This window comes from Dreissena polymorpha, chromosome 14, assembly GCF_020536995.1.
Source record: "Dreissena polymorpha isolate Duluth1 chromosome 14, UMN_Dpol_1.0, whole genome shotgun sequence".
In the NCBI taxonomy this organism is placed as follows: domain Eukaryota; kingdom Metazoa; phylum Mollusca; class Bivalvia; order Myida; family Dreissenidae; genus Dreissena; species Dreissena polymorpha.
In genome coordinates, this window is record NC_068368.1 from 61,612,612 (window position 1) to 61,638,455 (window position 25,844).

Consider the following 25,844-nt stretch of genomic DNA (forward strand, 5'->3'; position numbering starts at 1 on the left):
TTTTACTGGAAACACAGCTTGTCATTATAAAAACAAAGTTATAAAAAAACAACAACAAAAATACAACACGCATTCTTATATCAACGTAAAACACAACTTTAAAAAGATAAGTTGCATTCAGGATTAGTTGATGAACGGGGACATTTTGTTGATATTTTTATATTAGTCAGTTCCGATTCCTTAAACGTCATTGATATTTTTGTAATTCCAGATCCTAAAACGTCACCCTACGTTTTTCAAACTCCAATTACCTGGGCGATGAAATAACCCATTAAGCTGAACCGGTAATCCATAAGCTGATATGGATAACGGGTGATGCCAGGATGTTGATAAACGTGTAGTATTTTTTTAAAGAAAATAATCAAATCATATTTATACAACATAAGTCGCTTTGATTGTTGTTTGTGTAGAAAAGTATTAATCCGACAACATTGATCTGGCATTCATTTGATTGTGTCGCTGAGTCGTGGATACTGAGGATTACCAAGACACTTATGTAACTTAATGTACTTGATTGTAGCTCATAAATTTATACAGTCATTCTTATTAGCAATTAAGCCAAGCGTTACGCATTGCCTGCAGATCCAAAGATCTTGATTTCGAGCCTCATTTTATTCAATTGTTTTTTTTTCGCAACTAAATGTTCTTCTTAAAATACTTTACTTATAAAAACATTTGATGTACATCATATATTGATAATCCATTCGATGCAGTATATATTATTTTTATACACATATAAACAAATCGGATTTGGGCGCAAATCCGGGTGCGAAGTACCTTTAATAAAGAGAGCTGAAATCTGTAAGCTATTCAAATAAGTTAATGTACGTACGTGAAAATAAATTGGAAAGCATACATAACTATGTAATGTGAAAAAACGTTAAGAAAGAACCTTGGTCCACAATCAGCACTACATGTATATGTTATATTTGATTAACGGTACACAAAGTATTTTATTGGCTTTTTAACATTATCTTTGCATAATTATTTACAGTAGATTTGTAAGTAAAAACTGGAACTATGCGATACTCACATTCGGACTAGATGCGCACATGGCATTTATTAGGCTTGACTACATAACACCCTTGCAGGGACTGTTCGCTCTTGCACATTAAAGAGAAAACGCAACTATTGATAAATATTGAACACACGTAAAATACAAATAACACGTATTATTGTGACTTCTTAATACTGGTTCGAAAGTAATTTCTTCAAACATCCTAACCAGCGTCTAATACCTGCTGATGACTGTCAATTGTTTTTCACACAAAAATAACCATTAAATGTTTTGCCAATAAATATTTTATTGCAAATAAAAAGGCGTGAAAACATTCTTTTCTATAACAATCTGGCCAAATATTTATTTTAAAAAATCCCAATAATTAAAATGTGTAATTGAATTTACTGGATAAAATAGTTACGTTTCTTCATTAATCTTAACGTGTTAATTTCTTTAATCCAAAGTTTAGTTAGTTAACGATCATTTGGCAACACCCCGATCAGAGATCTTTTAATTTGCAGTTGTTTGATGCCTATCCTTATCCTATGTGTTTGTAACTTGTCATGCGCATATCAATTATGTATAAAGATTTCATAAAATAACACTAATTTGCAAACTTCTCAGGACAAATCTGTATATTTTACAAAACAATTTGAGTAAAATATATGTGTTTAAAATGAATATTGAATTTCGATTTTAGAACGAAAAGTAATGGGCATAGATTTTATTCAAAATGTATGGATATTTTTACCTATTTTAACATTTTTCTTTTTCTTTGTGAAGTGCTATAGTTTAATAATTGTATGAATGTCTCGACATATAATATTAGTTTATGGTGCCCATATGGGACGTAAGTATTTTCCAATAAATGTGTTCATAGTTACTATTAACATAGTTGCGATCTTTATTTAAAATGAAATCTTAAGCAGGGTAATTGCCATGAACGAAAAATCGGGATAAAGGTATTCCATCCCTCATAACCATTGCGTGTAATATCGTGTTATTCCGGAGTATGTTTGAGAGCCATGGACATCACAAACAAAGCATTACTAAATCTTCTCCATGACGTTCTGTTTGAAAAGTTGATGTCCATCGCATACAGCCATCTACCGATATATGGCGGACTCACGAGCTTATATGAATCAATGGCAAGCGTTTTTTAAATTTAGATTGTTCTTTTATTCAATCGACATACGTATCAAACGATATAACCATGTTTTCGTGTCTTATTACTGTGCACTGAATTTCAAATTATTTCCCGTAGTATTTTGTATCATTAAAATGCGTGTGAATACATTTTTTATTGTAATTCACGATGTAAAAAGCTGCATAGCAGATCTCCCGATAAGTCGTTCTGTCAGGATAAACAGACTGACGAATTCATTAAAATTTTGCAAAAAGGTTGTTAAATGTTAAAATCAATACATGTAATGCCACGCTGTATGGAGTATTAGGTGGACACCCACTGTATGTAATATATATGTTCGTATTGTAAAATATTGGCTTTAAGTTGTTAAAGGGATCTTTTCACGCTTTGGTAAATTGACAAAATTGAAAAAAGTTGTTTCAGATTCGCAAGTTTTCGTTTTAGTTATGATATTTGTGAGGAAACAGTAATACTGAACATTTACCATGGTCTAATATAGCCATTATATGCATCTTTTGACGATTTTAAAACCTAAAAATTATAAAGCGTTGCAACGCGAAACGATTGAATAATTTGGAGAGTTCTGTTTTTGTCGTTAAATTTTGTGAAACTACGAAGATTGCTTATATAAGGTATAAAATACTTCAAGTATATGTACTCGGCGGAATAGCTCAGTAGGCTAAAGCGTTTTTACTTCAGGACTCTGTCAGGACTCCAGGGGTCACTGGTTCGAAACCTGGTCCGGGCAATATTCTTTTCCTTTTTTTAATTTTATTCTTGATTTTTTACTGGAGCTTTTACGATCCAATGTTTACATTTATCGATATAAAGCATTAATGAATAAGTTAAAAAATGCCAAAATCTGTGAAAAGGCCCCTTTAATAGAGAAAATATTATCATACAAACTGTGTATAATCAAGCAATCAGAGTTTGTAATAAAAAAGGGTATACAAATTGGGTATCTTATGTAAAAAAAGTTGAAAAATGATTATGGATTTTCTTATATATTGGAAAATGCAAATACGGTTAGTAGAAAATCGTTTTTATGTAAATTAAAATGTAGAATTATAGATACATTTAAACAAGAATGACTTGGCAATATGAATAATAGTTCAGTTTTAGATATGTGTAGGGTACTCAACACATCTCTTGATTACGAAACGCACTTAGATTTACTGAAAAAAGCGAACTTCACTATACTACTGCCAAAAAGTGTGCGTACATACATAGGCCAATGTAATAACTTCCATAGTTTGTTATGCCAGTGTAGTGACTTGCCTAGTGTGAATGCCAATTACATGACTTACATAGTGTGTGTGCCACTGTAGTGATTTGCATAGTTTGTATACCAATTTAGTAACTTCCATACATTTTATGCCAGTTTAGTGACTTGCCTAGTGAGTATGCCAATTTTATGACTTACATAGTGTGTGTCACTGTGTGTGACTTGCATAGTTTGTATGCCAATGTAGTAACGCCCATATGTTTTCTGCCAGTGTAGTGACTTGCCTAGTGTGTATCAATGTATAGCAATTTCATGACTTGCATAATGTTATGCCAATGTAGTAACTTCCAAAGATTTATGCCAGTGTAGTGACTTGCCTAGTGTGTATCACTGCACGCCAATTTCATGACTTAAATAGTGTGTGTGCGCCACTGTAGTGACTTGCAAAGTTTTATGCAAATTTAGTAACTTTAAAGTTTTATGCCAGTATAGTGACTTGCAGTATGAATTTCATGACTTACATAGTGTGTATATAACATACGTAGGCGATAGTATTAATAATGTTCGCAATAAAATTACGAGCGCACGCGTTAGTTACTATGTGAGACCGATATAGCTATAACGTGCGGATGCGATAGCTATTACATGTGCACGCAAGAGTGATAACGTGCGCAATAATTAATAATAATTACCCACCGCTATTAAATGCATACACAAATTGACAAGAGCTGTGAAGTAATCTGCTTGCTATGAGTTCCTTTAAACTTACAGCAGTGACGAATACCACTGGGGCCGCCTTGCGCAGACGCCGTACCTTTTCCGCATATAATGCACTATCTGAGGGCAATATGATTTAAAATCACGTACTATTTCACAACTTCATCATTTTCATAAAGATACAGATTTTTATTTAAGACTCAAAGGAATTATATAGCGTATATAAAGTTATATTATTGTCAAAAAACATCAAATAAATCATAGTGTTGACAACACTAAGATGACCTGGTAGAGTAAAACAATTTTCTAGCTGAAGATGTCTCACATTTTAGTTACTCGTATTTAAGTATCGGATTCAGACTAACTGTTTGTGAAAAGGGACGCAGGACCCAAGAAAAGCTTATTTTTATTTTTTGGCAACCGATTACAGAGGACACTGTGACCCATCACTGAGGACAATGCGACCTGTCACTAATGACAGCGTATGACAGGTCGACATGTCTACATGTATTTAAAAATGTCTTAAGTTAAAACATATAAATATACATATGCATTTGCAATGTTGATAAGCAAGCTTTTAACAGACGCTTAATATATCCATATGTATGTTGGTTTAGTGGCTGCTTTCTGACATCTTATTGGCGTATAAGCAGGTTTGAAGGACGCTAACACAACACGCCGATGGCTCCGACCCTAAGGGTTTTCTAGCGCGTCTATACAGCGCCTGCAGAGATAACGATGCCAAAGATGTGTTTCTACGGCGTTCCATGCGCACTCTCTTCAGTGCCTCTTGCAGACGTCATACTCAATGTATTTGAAAGGCGACCCTATTTGATATAAGGTCAAAGTAATCGCGGCGACATGGCGTATTATGCCTAGTCACTGCGCAAAACGTTGCCGGCGACTGCATAACGAGCACCTTTGCGTTCTGTGTATATCTTGGAGGTCGTGAGTGCGCCATACAGGACCGATATGCTGAAACTGGGTTGTAATGGTTCAGCGATATTAAGAGAGCTATTTCATTAGTGATAGTAAATACGCGAGTTCGCGATAGTTATCACGTGCACACACTAAAGTTATTATGTGCTTTACACTATTATAACGTGCGCTCTTGATAGTATTACATACGCAGGCGATATTGCTGATCATGTTCGCAATAAAATTACGAGAGTATGCTATAGTTTCTATGTGAGAATGATATAGCTAATACGTGCGCATGCGATAGCTATTACGTGTGCACGTAAGAGTGATAACGTGCGCATGCAATAGCTATTAGATGCACACGCGATAGCTGATCAATGAGAACAGGTGTCTGTTTATTCGTTAATTTTTACTTAAGCTTTTAAAGTATTTATAACATGATTGCTTATCACAAAGGGTACGATTTTATAAACGAAATATTTTACTTCATAATTGTAAATAATTGTTAATGTGACACTTCGAGTGCACAGTACATCATTTACAGTAGTACATGGTTTTGAATGAAATATATATAGAGAGAAAAAACTCGATTATCGTTAATGACACTATTTAAGTTTAGTTTTTATTTACACGGTTATTATAATAATAAAATTCAAGTTCGACTGCAGACATCTATCGCAAAACGGACCTTATGATTATTTTTTCCTTACGATACCCATTTTATTTTTTAAAACGTTTCTATATTTGAAGTACCCGTTAATTATATTTAAGATATGCAGTCAATCAAATGTAAATGATAGATTTGGAAATATCTGGCATTCAGCGAGTGACCTTCTTTTATAAGCTTAACAGGCTGCATCGTCGAATGAGCAACCAACTATACAAGATATATATGTACATAAATATACAATATGAACTTAATCCGTAATAACTCGTAACAATTAGTAACTGTATTTATTCTTGATTTTCAGTTACATGTAAATTATTCGATTGTGTATATTAATCAGTAGAATGCAATAATTGTAAAATTAGTCAAATAATATCAATCTGTAATTCAATTCTATAAGCAATTGTATAGAAATAATGTGTAAGTGTAAAAAAGGCCGAATAGCCAAAACATCAATAACAAGGGCTGTTTGTAAAACATGCATGTCCCCCATATGGGCTGTCCGTTGTAGTGGCAGCCATTGTGTGAATACGATTTTTGTCACTGTGACCTTGACCTTTGACCTAGTGACCTGAAAATCAATAGGGGTCATCTGCGAGTCACGATCAATGTACCTATGAAGTGTCATGATCCTAGGCAAAAGCGTTTTTGAGTTATCATCCGAAAATCATTTTACTATTTCGGGTCACCGTGACCTTGACCTTTGACCTTGTGACCTCAAAATCAATAGGGGTCATCTGCAAGTCATGATCAATCTACCTATGAAGTTTCATGATCCTAGGCGTATGCGTTCTTGAGTTATCATCCGAAAACCATTTTACTATTTCGGGTCACCGTGACCTTGACCTTTGACCTAGTGACCTCAAAATCAATAGGGGTCATCTGCGAGTCATGATCAATCTACCCATGAAGTTTCATGATCCTAGGCGTATGCGTTCTTGAGTTATCATCCGGAAACCATTTTACTATTTCGGGTCACCGTGACCTTGACCTTTGATCTAGTGACCTCAAAATCAATAGGGGTCATCTGCAAGTCATGATCAATCTACCCATAAAGTTTCATGATCCTAGGCGTATGCGTTCTTGAGTTATCATTCAAAAACCATTTTACTATTTCTGGTCAAAGTGACCTTGACCTTTGACCTAGTGACCTCAAAATCGCTAGGGGTCATCTGCGAGTCATGATCAATGTACCTATGAAGTTTCTTGATCCTAGGCCCAAGCGTTCTTGAATTATCGTCTGACAACCACCTGGTGGACGGACCGACAGACCTACCGACATGAGCAAAGCAATATACCCCCTCTTCTTCGAAGGGCGGCATAAATATTCAACTAAAGCTGTTTTTATTAAATATTAATTTATATACTGTTGAATCACTTGAATTCGAATGAACAAACATTGTGCGCAATACATATGAAATTTTGAAAACTATACTTATGACAAGAGATTTTAATTAAAAAAAAACAACATAAGACATTGTTCATCTAAGATATCTGATTCATTTTTAACAGTAACTTTATTCTAAGCAAAATGAGTAGAACAGTATTTGCTAAATAACTTACTTGATCAAAAAAGCAACTAAACTGAACAGACGTTAAACATTAGCTAATCAAAGAAGTCACTGATTAGAACCGGGACATAATTTTTGCGAAAATATTTAGAAATGAAGCTTCATATTGAGTTTTTTAATGAGGCCAACAGTAGTTGTACACAATATTTAATTCACATAATTTCATAGTTGAGCAGGTAATTTTACATTATATATTTATTAAAGCAGTCAACAAAGCCTCATCCTTAAAAAGAAGCAATTTATTGCAGCATATAGTAAAGCGACCAGTGTGCCATGACACTGGTATAAGGCAACAACATATTTTGTTTTTGTTTAGATTTTTCAGTCATAATACGGTTTTGTTTCAATATTTTATCACTGTCCATGAGATGAATAGTAAGTCTTCAACTTGACGTATAAGCTCTGCACACTGATGTATTTCAGAAAGTAGGCTTTAATGAGGTTGCCTTTAGTGCTGCTCAAGATGGGAAACTGATCATGTGAGTCAGTGGTTCCCATCTCCAGGGCGTCTGTCCTTTTCATGAGCCCTGGCAGTGACTTTGGCTCTACCAATTGAGCCAACTGAAGGGTGAGCACCTGTTCCAGAAAGGTCAACTCGCTGCACTTTCCAAGAGCACTGCACATGAAAACTGACACAAATACTTCATGAAAATCACATTTTTTCTGTAATTGCCTTATATTAAGATTCTGAAGATATGAATATCAGATTATGTAGTAGAAACAAAGATGCACACTTGTTGAAAACAAACCCTTTTCTTTTTAAAGTAAAAAAGGGTAATAATTATAATTAATTGCCAGGACAGAGTGATAGGCCGTTTTTGTAGCGTGAAGCAAATGATAGTGTCCTTATACTAATGATAAATCACATCAAGTAAAAATACATAAAAATATTGCGTATGTGTGTGAAAGAGAAAATCATTAAAAACTTCATATCTATTTTAATATGAATATTAAATATCATACACTATGACAACACATACTATTCTTTGTATAATTTATATGTACATTATGTGAATTGCTGCTTATAAGGGATCCCCACCAAGATTTGAACCTGGATTTCCTCTCCATATGGAAAGGTGTGTTTGCTTACACTGTAAGGATTTTTCCAGTAACAGCAATATTGCCTACAATAATTTCTGTCAACTACATTAACAATTTCCATTAGTCTTGATACATAAATGTGTAAATACATGTTTTGAAGCTCTTTTAAACAAAATTCATTCTTCATCTGCTTTTAAGGCAGATGTCACTTTATTAATGACATGTACCATAAGGGCTCCCCTTTAGATCTGCTCTGGATCAGGATCTCGTGTGGGTCAGAGGTTTCCATCTCCAGGGCAACTGACCTTTTTACACAACACATTTTTGTTATAGAAACAATTAAATGCCTTTTTTATGTTAATTGATTATTGTTCAATCACATGAAAATCACAACAGATAACCTAGCAGCGTGTTGCAAATTTATTTACATGTGTTGGTACAGTTGCATCGGTAAGAAACTGCAACAAATAAAGCAAAACAAATATTTAAATTACTGCCAATGATATAGATCTACAATTGTATGTTTCTTACACTACGGAATAACAGAAATAACTCAACATTACACTAAGTTTGTGCCGCATAAAATGTTTAGATCTATAGTGACTTTTCAATATTCATATACAAACAGAGTTGTTACACTTTACGAGAAAAATAGTTGGATTACTTGTACTGTAAGAGATACCACTTTTTAATTGATATAACATGCATTATATAATCTCCAATAATTTAAACACAAAACTATGAAATTTAATTGACTAGATTGACATGAACAGACACTAAATAGTGTTATGGAACAGTCATTTTCTATCAAATTATCTATAAAATTGCTACAATCATAGCGCTAATAATAATGCAACTCAAAAAGCAAAAAAACATTATTTACAAATATTAAGTGCGCATACTCGTGACGACATTATTAACACATCATACGACACAATGCATGTTCTTTCCCGGTTCTTTCACGCTAAAGCTGCAGTTGTTTAGTGTTTTTTTTTCATTATTTCTTTAAAATTGGGGACGTAGAGGTATGATAAACAGAAAAACAGGTTAGTAACTGATCTTTTTGTAATGTGTTAGGCTCGGAACGATTAAAATAATAAAACAATGTTTGCTTAAAATAACTTTGGGATTTTCCATGTAGTTCGATTTTCCTATTCTATTTTTAAAGAAATAATTTACAACTAATAAAATTGATGGGATAAATCGAATACTAGGTCGGTGCCGAATAAAGCAAAGTTCATTTTGCTCAGCACGAAAATCTGAAAATTGGGGACGTAGAGGTATGATAAACAGAAAAACAGGTTAGTTACTGATCTTTTTGTAATGTGTTAGGCTCGGAACGATTAAAATAATAAAACAATGTTTGCTTAAAATAACTTTGGGATTTTCCATGTAGTTCGATTTTCCTATTCTATTTTTAAAGAAATAATTTACAACTAATAAAATTGATGGGATAAATCGAATACTAGGTCGGTGCCGAATAAAGCAAAGTTCATTTTGCTCAGCACGAAAATCTGAACCACTCGCCAAGGCTCGTGGTTCAGATTTTCTAAGCCTCACAAAATAAACTTTGCTTTATTTGGCACCGACCTAGTATTCTCTATATACCTCAAAGTCCTCACTTCTTTGAGTATTGCAGACTGCCTGAGCTGCGTATTGGAGTCAAGTGGCTTTTCCCAAGCTCAAACATCAGTGTATAAAGCAAACTTGTCCTCAAGGTTTAAACAATCATTATTAAAACACATAAAAAATACAAATAAATACTCATGAACTTAATGAAGAGCTTGAAAATTGTATAGATGTACAATTAATTCATTATGCTGTAATAGCTTGCATAGTGAGTACTGTGTAGTGACTTGTATAGTGTGTACTGGCTTGTTGCATAGTGAGTACTGTGTAGTGACTTGTATAGTGTGTACTGGCTTGTTGCATAGTGAGTACTGTGTAGTGACTTGCATAGTGTGTACTGGCTTGCATAGTGTGTACATGTACTGTGTAGTGACTTGTATAGTGTGTACTGGCTTGTTGCATAGTGAGTACTATGTAATGACTTGAATAGTGTGTACTGGCTTGCATAGTAAGTACTGTGTAGTGACTTGTATTGTGTGTACTGGCTTGTTGCATAGCGAGTACTGTGTAGTGACTTGCATAGTGTGTACTGGCTTGTTGCATAGCGAGTACTGTGTAGTGACTTGCATAGTGTGTACTGGCTTGTTGCATAGCGAGTACTGTGTAGTGACTTGCATAGTGTGTACTGGCTTGTTGCATAGCGAGTACTGTGTAGTGACTTGCATAGTGTGTACTGACTTGTTGCATAGCGAGTACTGTGTAGTGACTTGCATAGTGTGTACTGACTTGTTGCATAGCGAGTACTGTGTAGTGACTTGCATAGTGTGTACTGACTTGTTGCATAGCGAGTACTGTGTAGTGACTTGCATAGTGTGTACTGACTTGTTGCATAGCGAGTACTGTGTAGTGACTTGCATAGTGTGTACTGACTTGCAGAGTGAGTACTGTGTAGTGACTTGCATGTAGAGTGTGTGTACAAACACTCAAGCCACTAGAGCCTACATTGTCATGAGTTATCACTTTGGGAGCCACCATAACATTTAAGCATTGATAAATATAACAATGTAATTTCATGAAGAAAGCAAGTTAAAAGGTCCCCCAAAAGGACAGAAAATGAAACCAGTAGATAAGAATTACTAGTAGCAAATACTACAAATACAGAGCATTTTAGGTCAATTAAGTATAACACTTTATTTAAAGACTAAGTTAATATAAAACAACAATCTAATATTTCAGGAAGTTTTATGCCAATGATTTGATTTTTTTAAAGTGATTATCAAATTAGAATTGAGTACTAACCTTATAACTGCATTTCTTGTATAAACAGAATGATGAGAGGGGAACGCTACCTCAGAGTGGGTAGAGTTTTATATCAGATACAGTGGCATAAATAAATTAACTAAATAAAGTTAATAAACATATTTCAATTTAAAATTGAATACAAGTTCAATTATTGCTTTCAAATGCACAATAAGCTTGTTTTAAAGCAACGATATGTTTTCATCTAAACATACAAGTTAAATTGACAGTTGGTTTAAAGTACATAACCCTAATAAACGATGGAAGAAATCGACATCAGTGCTTGTTTATTTATTGTGCATGGAAGCATTTTCTTCCTCATTTAATGCTTTCATGTCTGCTTTCAAGTTTTATTGTCATGTTAATCTGATTATTTTGCAAATAACTGATAGGAAATATCAAATGTACATACTTTATTTAATAACCAGATATGTTTAGTTTAGTTTAGTTTACACTGTCTTTTAAATAATGCCAACAGGTTTTATCGCTATGAATTAGAACGGGAAAAACTGTTTCTTTTCCTGTCCATGGAAAATATTATTATCCGAAAATGTAGAGGGGTCTGAAAACTTACTATACTGTAAGTTCCTTGTATGTTTCTTTCATACTATTATTTTGGAAATAACTAATTCTATTGAAATATCTTAGTAAATTTCATATCATATATGTTACTTTCATAATGAGTATTATATTAGAAATATAAAATTCTATTGAAATATCTAAGTTAATTACAAATCACATGTTACTTTCATACTGACGTTTTTATTGGGAATAACTAATTCTATTGAAATATCTTAGTAAATTACCAATCACATTATCGACTTCCTGAACAATGTTGCAAAGAGCTTAAAATCTAGTTTCAAGCTCTTTATTGTTAGTTATCTTTATTGAGACAGCTTTTCATTTTCTTGCACTCATATTTGCTGTGCTCTTATTTGTTGCAAGACAGTAAAAATGATTTGAAGATTGATACAGACAGGATTTTGTCAATTATTACAGATCAAACTGCTTAACCTAATTGGTAATTTTTGATATCAATTAAAAAAAAAGAGTTTTAGGAGAATAGAATTGATTGCTTGCTCAAAAACACAGTTCTGTAGCTAAATGCAACATTTGTCATACTACACAGTTCCCTGATATATAATCTACCGGTTTTAAATACTTACATTTCTGTTGTTAACTTCAAGTAGGCAATGGACTGGTCTCACGACTGGCTTGGATACTATAACGTCACAGCTTTTAGAACTGCAGTTTAAACATAACAATACTGTTTGGATTTCAAAACTAAATAGCAACATTTCATTTATAGATTTACTGTTTTATATTATGCCCTGACAAGCTGTGTTGGAAGGCATAGGCTATTTTTTAATATATATTTATAATCCCAGTAATGTTTTTGTACATGTACTATTTAGTTTAGCACAAATTACACATTAGGCATATTTTTATTTCCTTTTAAAACAAGATGCTGCGTTCACTGCCCACACATGCTTATTGGTTGTGCTGGATGACCAATTTCTTATATTTTAAGTGCAAACTATGTCAAGGCCAAAGTGAGGTTGGCTGATATGGGTCATTAGGCCATTCTTTGACTAAAATTGGATATCATTAGTATTTCTCCAGACACAATAATAGTTGAACAACTTTTCAACTCAGCAATTTTTTTTTTCTACAACAGTCAGTTTAAAGTAATCCCAATAAAAAAACACAATCAAAGTAAGCAAAATTCAAGTAAAGATTTCCACATTTTAGGAATTATTGCAAAACATAAAGAAATGGAAATCAAATATCGATAAATAATTAAATTGCTCTAATTGGGTATTGATTGCCCAGCACACAAAAAATCATCATGTCAAATTTCAGTCAAGTTCAGTATTCTATATTTCATCTTTATTTAAGCAACAATGTTTTATAATATTTTAAGCCAAATATGTTATATTATACATTGAAAATATTGTTATGTGCTTTATTATTTGCCAATTTCAATTTTGATAATCATTTTGGTTTTTATGCTATTGTATGCACTATGGGATAATGCAAATTGGTGTTTTTTTATTATCGGGACCAGTATATTCAGTATCAGACAAGTAGGCTTTAAAGGTAGCCAGTCCTGTGGACCATCCCCTCCTAACAGGAAAGGTCAATCCCTGCACTAGACCATCCTATGGACAGATTAACCGATGGCCAAGACAATCATTACATGTATATGTGTCCTACATCAAGATGTCAGGGGCATAAAAAACTCTGTATAAATAAAACTGTTACTTTTAATGACTTAACTTTGTTTGCTACCTATCAATATATGAAACATAGCCGCAAATATGACACAACAACTTCAAATTTTCTTCTCACAAAATGACTAGAAGTCTTTGATCACATTATAACTTCAATGTATTGTTGTTAGTTCAGTTTTAGATAATCAATATTTTACCTATGTAGTTTTGCTTAAGTGGCATCTCTATAAAACCTTCAACAGGGTATATCTATTGCTGTAATATAAAACTATAAGATGATACCTGAAATGACTGCCAAAATAAATGAAATCATGTTATGTACCCATTCTTTCCTATCAAACAGTATCAATTTACCAATGGAAAACTGTTGCTATCTTCTCCAGTTCTTGTCTATTATCTCAATCTTTTCAGTAATCGAGAATTATTTACGTTTGTGTGTGACAGTATTGCTGGTAGCCATTCTTGCGATGTATTTCGTGTACAGAGACAGAATGACCAGTTGCAAAATTTAACGATTTATATACTGTATACTGCCAAGTGCTAAAAACAACACAGGCTGTGTGCAAACAACACTGTCACTAATAGACTGTTTTCGTGCTTCACTTTTTGGGGTAAGAATTGAGAGAAACTATGCATATTTGGCATGGGGAAAGGGTCCGACCATCGGACCCATGAAGGCAGTAGAAACAGGCCAAAGGCAATTCATCAGGCAGTTAGAGGACGGCCAAATTTCGGGCCAGACGGATCATCTAGTAGTGGGGGTGTTTAAAGGTCCATTTAGAGGAAACATTTCTTTATTAATCAGCGATTTTTTTTGTCCAATTGGGAAAAGTACCCGTACTGGTCCAATTGAGAAAAATTGAGTCGTGAAAACCTGAAAATTGGGAAAAATGGAGTCGTGAAACCCTCAAATTGGGAAATTGTTGTATTTGATTTTATGCTCCCAAATACTTCAAAATTGATTCTAAGTGTTTTCAAGCTGTCAATATTATATTTACCTAGGTTCAAACCATAGAGCTGCACAGGGAAACTAACAAAATCTTGCATTTTCAAAAAAAAAAATTAAAAAAAATGGGGAATTTTTTGGCCAGCAAATGGGAAATTTGTAGTTTTTTCGTAATTGGGAAAGTGCCGTTTACCGGTACTTTATAAAGAAGGAAAACAATCGCTGTTAATAAGTACCTTTTTCCCCCATGGATATGGTCCTGCACCATAATTATACACAACTTCTTCTCTGCACTAGAGATGATGCTGGCACAGTCACCTGTAGCGTCTGACCAGTGGCAGAATGGCAGGGAGGGAAACGAAAAACAAGCTGGGTAGACCCTCCTCCTCAAAGCACTGCACTTTGCAATTGGGGTTGGTGGAGTCATTTACAAGTCTTCCAAAACTGCCAAGTTCTGTAGCTCCATCAAACCTAATTGAAAGAGAAATAAACAATAAAACTGATAAAGATTTGTTAAAGTAAATCAATATAAAAATATTGAACCATATAGTATGTAAAATATATATATAATATTTAATATTTATATGCAAGTCACTACAGTGGCACATACACTATATAAGTCATTAAATTGGAAAACACACTATGCATGTCACTACCAGTCTCAGCCAAACATGGCCAGTTCGACGGACATGCCATGTAAAATTGTGTAAGGTCTGGCATGTTGGTCAAATTTACAGAACCGATTGTTCGTAAGAAAAGAGAACGAATTCGTTGGTTTATATAGGTTTGTTTACTCTGAAAGTTTTCTGAATTGCAAAAATAGCGATAGCGTCTTTATACACGTGCTTTTCCGTGCCAATTCTCTTTCTGCTGATGGAATTTTCAGAGGGCACCTGATTGGTCCATTTTTGTGCATCTTACAAATGTTGGTCAGGACGGTCCAAATCCATGGCAGCCTAGTTGCTTAACAAGATAATCATAAATCTGATTATTAAACAGGCTTTCTACTGCCTCTCCACAAAAAAATAGGGCAAAAGTAGGGCAAGATTTTAGCAAAAAGTAGTGCAAAGTAGGGATTTTTACTGTTAAAAAGTAGGGCTATCCTTAGAGTCCATCTGATGCTGTAAGAATGCCTTGTTCTACCCATCCTTGAAATACAGGCACCTGAAAGTAGTATTTCTCATTTAACATCAATTTACATAATGGAATACAATAATGAACATGACATTCAAAACATACACTGTTAATCTTATAAAGCAAAGTACAAAAGCACTAAGTCTTACCCCTTTCCTCCATGAACATGTACCAAACTTACCCACTATGAATATATAAGTATTCTTGCACTAGAACTAAAACAAAGAATTTTCTCACCACAGGCAATAGTGAAGAATTTTATATTTTTATTATAAGTGTATAAGCAAACATAGACCAAGGTCTATTCCGTTTCTCAAGGTGTTAAAATGAGTATACATGGAGTAAAGGGTTAAGCAAAATTAGTTTCAAACCATACAGGGTTGTTATTATGATTGCAAAGGATTTTGTGGAATAGTAACTGATTAGGCCGGGGATCAAGGTGGTCACCTAGGCCCCCTTGTGGGTCCAGGGCAAGGCCCTTGTAGAGGGGCAAGGGGCGGCGAAGCCCCCGACCGTAAACGAATTCTAGACATTTTGAGGGACAAATTACTGCTATTCTCAGAGCACAAAAATTAAATTGAGGTCTAAAAAAGAGAAAATTTTAAGAGATTCACATTTTTGGTATACTGTACAATGTAAAAACATATTATATAAATAGATATTTGCATGTTCCAATTCTATCCTTTACCCAATAATCCATTATTATTACGATTTCATTTTTCAAAACCAAAATATGGCCAATATTGACAATGAATGTGTTAAAGAATTTAGTAAGCACAAATGTCAACCATTTAATGCAAATGCATATACAAATTGAATGATTAAGAGTGGTTATGAGTAATTTTTATGTTAGTGAAACTGACTTAAGTTATAGTATTAAAATGGACATTGTATGGATCTAAGTTGTTAGTATGTCACTGCTGCAACATAGTATTGACACAAAGCAAATCAAGGCTGGTCAAAGCAGTTGGTCAATGCAGTGTCTTATATCAAACTACAAATGCCACGGTGATAAATCAAATTCTAATCAATTTAAAGTAGATGTGTGTCCATAGGACACAGATGCCCCCATAATTTGGCTCTGTCACAAAGATTCCTATCGTTTGCTAAATCAGGGGCCATTAATCCATAAATATCTGATACACTTGCATCAAAATACTCAGGTATACAGATTCACATGCTGAGAATTATTTACAGAAAGATGGCTCTAGCTATACCTTTGAGTTCTGCACGACACAAACTTCGGGCTATCCACAGCCAGACAAACAATGGCAAATCACCCCTCCCTTTTTTGTGGGGTCATACAAAATTATTTATGATATATATGACAGGAATTTAACCCATAAGGTTTAAAACACAGCATGGCATTGGTGGGTTCCCTGAGTTAGTGGCATTATTTGGGGAAAAAAGAAACTTAGCAGTATAAAGTCTAGATGAAGCGTGCATATCTGTCACCTCTACTTCAAGAAGCACATATGTAATGATTAAATAGAACATACATGTATTTTCGCAGTGTAAAAAGATATTATCTTACCTAAAAACCAGTATGTCTGTACTGACTAGCCAAGGAACCATGGTGCTTTCAAGGATGGACATCACAAGGTGATCCTCCAAACACATCTGAACTGTACTCATTACAAAAGATTCATAATGGATGGAAATTCTGAAAATATCTAAAGAAGAAACATGAAAGCCTTCATTTCACATTTTATTTAATTTACTTGCAAAATGAAAAAGTAGGGATAATAGGGCGATTTTTGAAAAAAGTAGGGAAAAGTAGGGACCAGTAGAAAGCCTGATTAAATGATACAGGTATCAATATGTGTGATTGTTATAGCAATAGTAATGTATAATAATGATCATTGTCATTCGAACCGTTATTATCTTGGCTGTCAATGTCTATGCGTGCAAAAAAGCTGGTTGTCATTTATCGAGGCCGTCGTCTGTTAAGGCCGTATTGACCAGACTCCTATCTGACATGCGCTCTAAGCGTAGCTTAGGTAAACAAGTATCGGCTACTTTCGTTTTGGCAAATGTTCTTATATCATAAACACCTTGATCCCAGCAATGAAGTTATTTTACTTTATATTCTGTAGCCGGTAGGTCCTGTAAAAAACCGAAGGTCCTTTATTTTTTCCCATTTTACAGGACCTACTGTCCTCACCTGTAAAAATATGCCTAGTTTGGATTTGACTGCACTACACTGGCATAAAAAACTATGGAATTACTACATATACAAAAGTAGGGTTAAGAATACAAACAATGCAAGTCACTTCAGTGGCACACAAAGTATGTAATTCATGAAATTGGCATACACACTAGGCGAGACACTACACTGGCATACAAACTCAGTTAGTTACTTCATTGGCATACAAACTAAGCAATCCACTACAGTGGCACACACACTATGTAAGTCAGGAAATTGGCATACACACTAGGCAAGTCACTACACTGGCATACAAACTAAATTTGTTACATGTACTTCATTGGCATACAAACTATGCAAGCCACTACAGTGGCACACACTCTATATAAGTCATGAAATTGGCATACACACTAGGCAAGTTACTACACTGGCATACAAACTAAACTAGTTACATGTACTTCATTGGCATACAAACTATGCAAGTCACTACATTGTCACACACTCATATATAATTCCTGAAATTGGCATACACACTAGGCAAGTTACTATACTGACATGAAACTATGAAAGAAAAAAATGGACATAAAAACTATGCAAGTCACTAAAGTTACTTGATTGGCATACAAACTATGCAAGTCACTACAGTGGCGCACATACTATGTCATTCATGAAATTTGCATGCACAATAGGCAAGTCACTACACTGGCATAAAATGTATGGAAGTTACTAAATTGGCAAACAAACTATTCAAGTCACTACAGTGGCACACATACTATGTAAGTCATGAAATTGGCATACACACTAGGCAAGTCACTACACTGGCATAAAGCTATGGAAGTTACTACAATGGCATAAATACTATGCAAGTCACTACAGTGGCAGACACACTATGTAAGTCATTAATTGGCATACACACTAGGCAAGTCACAACACTGGCATAAAACTATGGAAGTATTAACATTGGCATAAAAACTACGCACGTCACTAAAGTTGCATATACACTATGCACGTCATGTAATTGGCATGACACTAGGCAAGTCACTACACTGCCATAAAACTATAGAAGTTACTACATTGACATGCAAACTATGCAAGTCACTACAGTGGCACACACACTATGTAAGTCATGAAATTGGCTTATATATATATTTAAACAATATATAAACCTTTGAACTTTTTCAATTTTCAGTACTCAATCAAATCTTACAGTAAGTAAGACAATACGTGCAATTATTGAACAAATAAACTAAAACTTAACATTCTTTGAAAAGCTGTTGAACTTTTTTATTTCACGGTGTCTATGACTTTAAATACATGTTGAAGAATCACAGCAACAAAAGTTGGAGAGCATAGTTAATGCTTTAATTAATTAAAGATTAGGGCCCAAGGGTTCCCTGATGCTTAAAGCGTCTGAAATGCCTTGCAGGGCTTAACACTAACTTTTTTTCAACTAGCCCATTCGGGCTAGTAAATGCAGAACCTACTAGCCCTGACCAATCTTTCATGTGCCCCGACCAAAATATTATCAAAACCTTTATATTTATCAGTTAACTTGTATTTTCTTGTGCGTGGCGATGCGCAATTATGATTCAATCATTCTTATTAGCTTGCCTTTCTAATGCTAATGAATTCAATATCCATCTGCTTAAGACATCTATTTGTAATCTTCACGCCATTTCGGGAGAAATTTCCTTGTTGTTTTTTTCCTCATACTTTCTTTTACTTTCCTCCTTCCCTTTTCTTTTCTTATCCGAGGAACCCCCATCCCCACCCGTAAAGCCAAACTTAAACAACAACATTAACGTTAAAACCTTTTTGCATAGATTGCCGCGGTTGCCGTCTGACAACAAACGGTAAGTGAATCTTAGGTGTCGCAAAATAACAAATAACAATTGTACAAGGTTAACTCTCTACTAAAAGCCGGGATCGGCCATTAATATTAATTTTACTAATTGAATTGCGTATAAAAAAAGATTGTCATAACACTTCTCATCAATCAAACAAATGAAAATTATTTAAAACTGATAAATAAATAATAATTTTATATTAAATTTGTGTTAATGTCGAGTTTTACACCTTCATCGATCCCGGACAATCCTGGGCGATCCCGGCTTTTAGTTTAAAACGTATTTTTATCGAGAAATCACGTCACTTCGAGGAAACCAATCGAAACCGTATCTAGCGGAATTCCATTTAAAAATAGGTACTGACGTGTTTTACCAGGAAAACCGCCGGGGATTTTCTGAATTGTCGGCCTCTTTTTGATTGCAATCAGGGGGTTCCAAATCTATTTCAAGTTACGATCTGTTTGTAGTCTCCGACTTCACTCTCGGATTTAATTGTCATCTGATCATACTGTATTAAGATTTTTGCATCTTTCAATTGCTTATTTAAAACGCAGTTTATTGATATAGAACACATAATCCCGCCCAAAATACACACAACCGGTCAGGCATGTTACTGGGACATTGGCTAGCCCGGACCTAGGTTCAGGCAGTGAATGTCGTTCGAACGTGCCTTAGTGTTAAGCCCTGGCCTGATATCCCACCTAAACTTCGTTTGTGAGCATATAATAAACATATATATTTGTCATTATATTCAATTCTGAAGCAAAATCAGCAAATCAAAATTATCCATAGTAATAAAAGCTCATTTTTAAGTAACAATTACCATCACATAACAATATTTTGTTGTAATATATAATGGATTATTACAGTATGGTATACGAATTAGTATATTTCTATGACAGAATAACATATATTAATACACTACAGAAAAAGAATATTGCAATTACATATACATGTAAGAAGATATTGGAATATTGTTGCAGCCCTTATTTAAAGTTTCACACTCAGCAATTATTTTAACATGTTGTCCATACGGGGTGTACAGAAAAACACAGTATTTCTGCTCAAGATTTATACATACCAACACTTTTCCCCCTTGAATCCGAATTCAAACACGTGTTATCCCCAATCATCTCCTTCCTTGTTAACGTCCCTTCATATTTCAGAAAAATATCCCCCTTTTCAATGTGGGAATGTGCATGCACACATCTTCCTATAATTAAAGAACATGAAAACATATTATTGTTATATTAAAATGATGAAATCATCCCCAATCATCTCCTTCCTTGTTAACGTCCCTTCATATTTTAGAAAAATATCCACCTTTTCAATGTGGGAATGTGTATGCACACATCTTCCTATAATTAAAGAACTTGAAAACATATCATTGTTATATTAAAATGATGAAATCATTGCTGCATATGTATATATGAGTACTACAATGCGCAAAAACACAATTTATATATATTTATTTATTTGTCAATTGAAGGATAAAATAATGTTTTATATTGATGTAATTATTTTAATATTATGAATTATTTGTGACTCTTCAATTTACCACCTACATTTGTGTATTACAAATAAATACTGAACTACATCTATATTTAAACTAACGAGTTTAATTCATTAAAATGATTCTAATATTCACATAGATTATAACTTTTTATTTCTGTTGCAAAACATTTGACAGACCTTCCTAGTTGAAGAACAATGGACGGTGAACCTCAATCATTTAGGCTAATTATTACAAAAAATAACAATTCAATTATTCCAAACACGATGTTGGTGTGTTGTGATATAGTTCCTAAATTCATTTATTGTGTTTAAGCAGTGTTTTTCGTCACCATTTTTGGACTGGTGCCGGTCAAATTGGGAAAATTAGTGTTGTTTTCATCAAAATTTGAAAGTTTATTAATTATGCTCGAATCTAAACAACGCATATACTAAACTTAAAAAACTGTGTGATTTCTGGTTTATTTTATATTTATCATTGGAGAATAATATATGGCCAGCATAAAATACTTGCATTTGCCACCCAGTTAAATATGACATTCCTGTATTTGAATTCATACTTAGAATTGAGAAATCAAAAGTAAACGCTGCTATGTAGCAATTATAAGCACCTTTAATATCAGAATTGTATCTAATATATATTTTTAATAGACATTTAAAAACATCTAAAAAATCAAGCATTGTGCATGTTATGTGACATGAATTGCATACATGTAATAAAACTAATATACTGAATAATCAAGACGTTTTATAACAGCAAAATTATTCATCCAAGTGATGTCTGCAACAAATTAAAATCACATTTGTAGTTCAACCAAACTTTGCTAGATATCATAATATTTTCAATTTGGAATACAAGCTATTGCACTTCACATACATGTGTCTTGCAAAAAATCTGTAGCACAGACCTTACAAGAGGAATTACCAGATTTGATAATAATTTAACTTTGAACTGCAGAGAACACAGGAATCCAAACATGGTCTGCTTGCTCAATTTATCAGAAAGTAAAATATTTGAAATATCACAATCTACAACTTGATCAAAACATCAGTTTTCTTTCTGCAAAACAGTTGCAACATAATACTATTACATTACTATAACTGCATACATTTAAATCATTAAACCCAGTTGAAATTGTTGGCCAGCGGTACATTTAAATTAAAATCTTGTCTTTCTTTGCAAATTTAACTCACAATGCAATCAACAACCTTCTGAATTATGCGACACCATCGTTGCTGGTAATTCGCGAAAATGTGTTGCGTTTTGATTAAGGTTCCCCTTATCAAGTACAGGAGTATTCAGACAATGGGAACCAATGGTTTACAGTCAACTCGTACCTAAGTCAACTCGCACAGTAGTCAACTCGCATGGTTTTTGGTTAACTCGCACGGAAGTTAATTCGTACCTAGGCTAAGTCAACTCGCACGGTAGTCAAAATATTGATGTATTAATGGGTTCTAAATGAGTAATTTATGCATAAAAACAAATGATTAATACTTTCAGAGTTTAGTTAATACTAATGCAAGTGCCACTACAGAGAATTGTGTCTTCTTATAAATGATGTTCATGTTTTTAGATAGTATAGCATTGCACTCCAAAATATTTTAGTATATTGTTACCAAAAGAGTAAACATCGCTGATTTATTTCCTGCGAATTGGGAATTTTTAAATTTGAATTGGGAATTTTCATTTTGAAATTTGGAACAATTGTTGCATTGGGAATGGTGCTGATTTATGGTACTACCTTTAGTATAGAGGAAAAATGCTGTTGAAGTATTAATTTTCGAAGTTTTACTTATTTTCTAATGAAAACATGACTAACTGCATATATTCTCCATATCGGTAACCAGCGCTTTTGACAAAAAGTTACTGCGCATGCGCGAAAAATACTGATTGTAAGCAATAACAATCAACTCGTCTATATAACAATCAACTCATCTATATGATGAATTGGCACACAATTAAATGCTTCCCTTCATTGATGCACATACCTTTTTCTTCATCCAATTTTAGAAACAGGTCAGTCCCACTTATCAGCTAAAACTCTTGAAATTCTTTCTTTGAGGTCTCATTGCATACATGATGTCATCACATGGAAGATGTAGAAGAACCTGACGGAAAATTATAAAGTTACCTATTGCACAAAACATTTTGCCTTTTAGGTCTGCAACAAATTTGTTCAGCACCTACATGTACATGTACAATGCTGTAGGGTACGAACTTACAATAGGTACGAACTGACCAGTTACCGATTATGATTCACAGTCATTGAAATTGAGATTTAAATCTACAAGCAAGTCGGGCTAGAACTATGGGAATTTGAACAAGCCCGAGTCAGATTTTACTGGCCATAACATTTTTGTTAAAAATGCAGATAAACATAACATAAAACATCCAAAGAAGCATTCATTTATTCAATCTTTAAAATACAATACAAATCTCTTATTAATTTCATCCTCATCCAAGTTAGCTTCCTCGTCATCTGAGCCAGCCTCTTTCGGATCCTGAAATAAGTAGAAATTAATTTCACACACGGATATCAATCAAATCACAATTATAAATATATACATAAGGTTTAGGTAAAAAAATAGCAGAAAGTTGTCCCATATATCCATGTGAAAGAGAGAGCAAACCTGAACCACCGGAAAGTATATAAGCAATTAAGTGCCAGGTTATTCTACAAAAAGCCAGTTGACAAATGCGTCAATCACAGTTACCTCAGATTCGCATTCCTCAACGACGTACTTAAATGACAACTGTTCGGCCATTACTCTCTGTGTCCCGAACGCAACGCAAAACATTTATTTTATATAATAGTAATCCGGGAATCACAAAACCATGCGCTTTATGCGCAGTTATCCAATTTTCGGCTGATTGCCCAGCATGTGTGCGCAGTGTGTTAAAACATAAGCGGCTGTTGATTTAAGAGGCTAAAAACTTTGTTTACAAATATTGAAAATGAAAGTGGAACTCGTTTTCTGTTTAATGAATTGTACAAGCACGTCGGGCTTGTAATATTGGTTTTCCTACAAGCCCGAAAGAAAAAATACTAGTTTCTTGCTGTCGGACTAGTGCGAATTTCGATGACTGGATTCACACAACTACAATCAATGAAATCGTATTTCGCAGATACTATTGGATATTTTTTCTGTGCCGTTGAGCTTATTTCCACATCACCTAAAAGGTTAGCTTTGAAAATCTTTTATTTGTTTACAAGCAAGGACGAATGACCTTCATTAGTCAAATCGTATTTGTTTATATCCGTAAAGAAGCAGTTTAACAGCCAACGTGCGCTTTGTTTCATACAAGAAGAACATTAATTATTTAACCGCCTAATATCGCATTTAAAATTAACGTATTCAGCATACAAATACCTTATATTTAATTCCCATTCTGAATCACGTCTAAGAGGACATTTTGGAAAACACGCGCATGCGCACAATTTTTGGAGCAAAATGTGTGAGACATGAAAATGGCAACATCGCGCAAGAGTGTTCGACAACACACAATTGCGAATAAAAACCGCCAAGTCAATTCCATGGTAAAAATACATTTTTTAAAAAGTAAATGTCAAATTTAGCCCCAAAAAACAAAATGTCAAAGTCACTACCACACACACACACACATACATACATACATACATACATACATACATATATCGGAGTGCAGGATCACGTTACGCTGTGGGTTAACCAGTACACGTTAATTTATATGAACACACCGGTAAATGGTGCTTTTTTTCAAATAATTAAAAAAAAATTCTTAAGCATTTCAACGAGTGCATACAAGACAGTGTTGTTTGCTGCTTTCGTCAATTTGAAATACATAAGAATTACTTTGTTTAATAAGCCCGTGTTCTTGTCAAAAAAAGTCAATATGTACTGCACGGTTATGCTTCACGCAACGTGAAATTTCGTTACCGATTTCAGACGCATTCAGGGATTAATTCTCATTTTATTTATATATTTATTAATCAATAAACAATTTAATTACACGCATGAAGTAATAGCAATAAAAAACAATTAAATAAATAACACAAGCATATATGTCGAAAGTTTAACATGAGACAATAGCAAAATAATAATTATATACAATACGACAAATGGATCGAAGAATAAAAATGAATATTCAGTTTACAATTGTAATGAATTATGTTGAAAAAACCCTGATCCAAATTGTTCTAAAAGTTTATATTTGATCTTTATTGAAAGCATTTATCTCCTCAATTGTGAACCTACTCTGAAGATTTTTAGTTAAGTGATTTATATAAGGTATGCAATTTGTTATTTATTTCTAAAATGTAAAATTTGCCATAAATATGATAAAATTAACAATCTGTGACATGTTTGAATAACGTACTAAAACTTTACAGAAGCTTAAATGTTAATTATCAAAATTTGTAATAAACGGCAGATTCGCTGTTTGATCAATATACATTTTAACACCGTTCCAAAACTGTTAAATTAAATGACATTCCCAAAACATATGCACATTCAAATCTACTAACATGCTTCAAAAATCACAAAAATTGGAGTGTGTTGAACCACATAGCAATAAATAAATCTTGTTTGGAATAGTATGCATAACATATTTATACTGAAACGTTTTTAGCTTCGTATCATGTTATTGGTTTTCATCCTACTTATCTGATAGACAACAACTTGTTGATGTATCAGGGACTAAATCTTCTATGGCAAACATTACATGTGGGGTGCCTCAAGGTTCTATTCTCTGACCTCTCCTTCTCTTGATCTATGTCAATGATATGTCGTCAGCAACAAAGAATAAACTTTTACTGTATAAACATGTTTCTTGCATCTTAGTTTCAGGTCAAAACAAGTGTCAAATAGAGCAAGCCCTTACTCAG

At 33.8% G+C, this 25,844-nt stretch overlaps 1 long non-coding RNA gene across 15 annotated transcripts; it reads right to left on the reverse strand.

The window, feature by feature from the left end:
* Nucleotides 1-5,949: 5,949 nt before the first annotated feature.
* LOC127858879 (uncharacterized) lies at nt 5,950-24,398 on the reverse strand. Of its 15 annotated transcripts, XR_008039157.1 has the most exons (11): nt 24,352-24,398; nt 22,969-23,088; nt 20,788-20,822; nt 20,546-20,642; nt 17,006-17,144; nt 15,421-15,501; nt 14,574-14,808; nt 12,324-12,402; nt 9,898-10,001; nt 8,517-8,594; nt 5,950-7,877 (listed from the first exon to the last, which is right to left on the reverse strand). It is a non-coding gene; the product is annotated as an uncharacterized LOC127858879 (long non-coding RNA). The 15 variants fall into 15 exon arrangements; XR_008039155.1 differs by having other exon boundaries at nt 17,006-20,642; XR_008039154.1 differs by lacking the exon at nt 20,788-20,822 and having other exon boundaries at nt 17,006-20,677.
* Between the last annotated feature and the right edge of the window lie 1,446 nt (nt 24,399-25,844).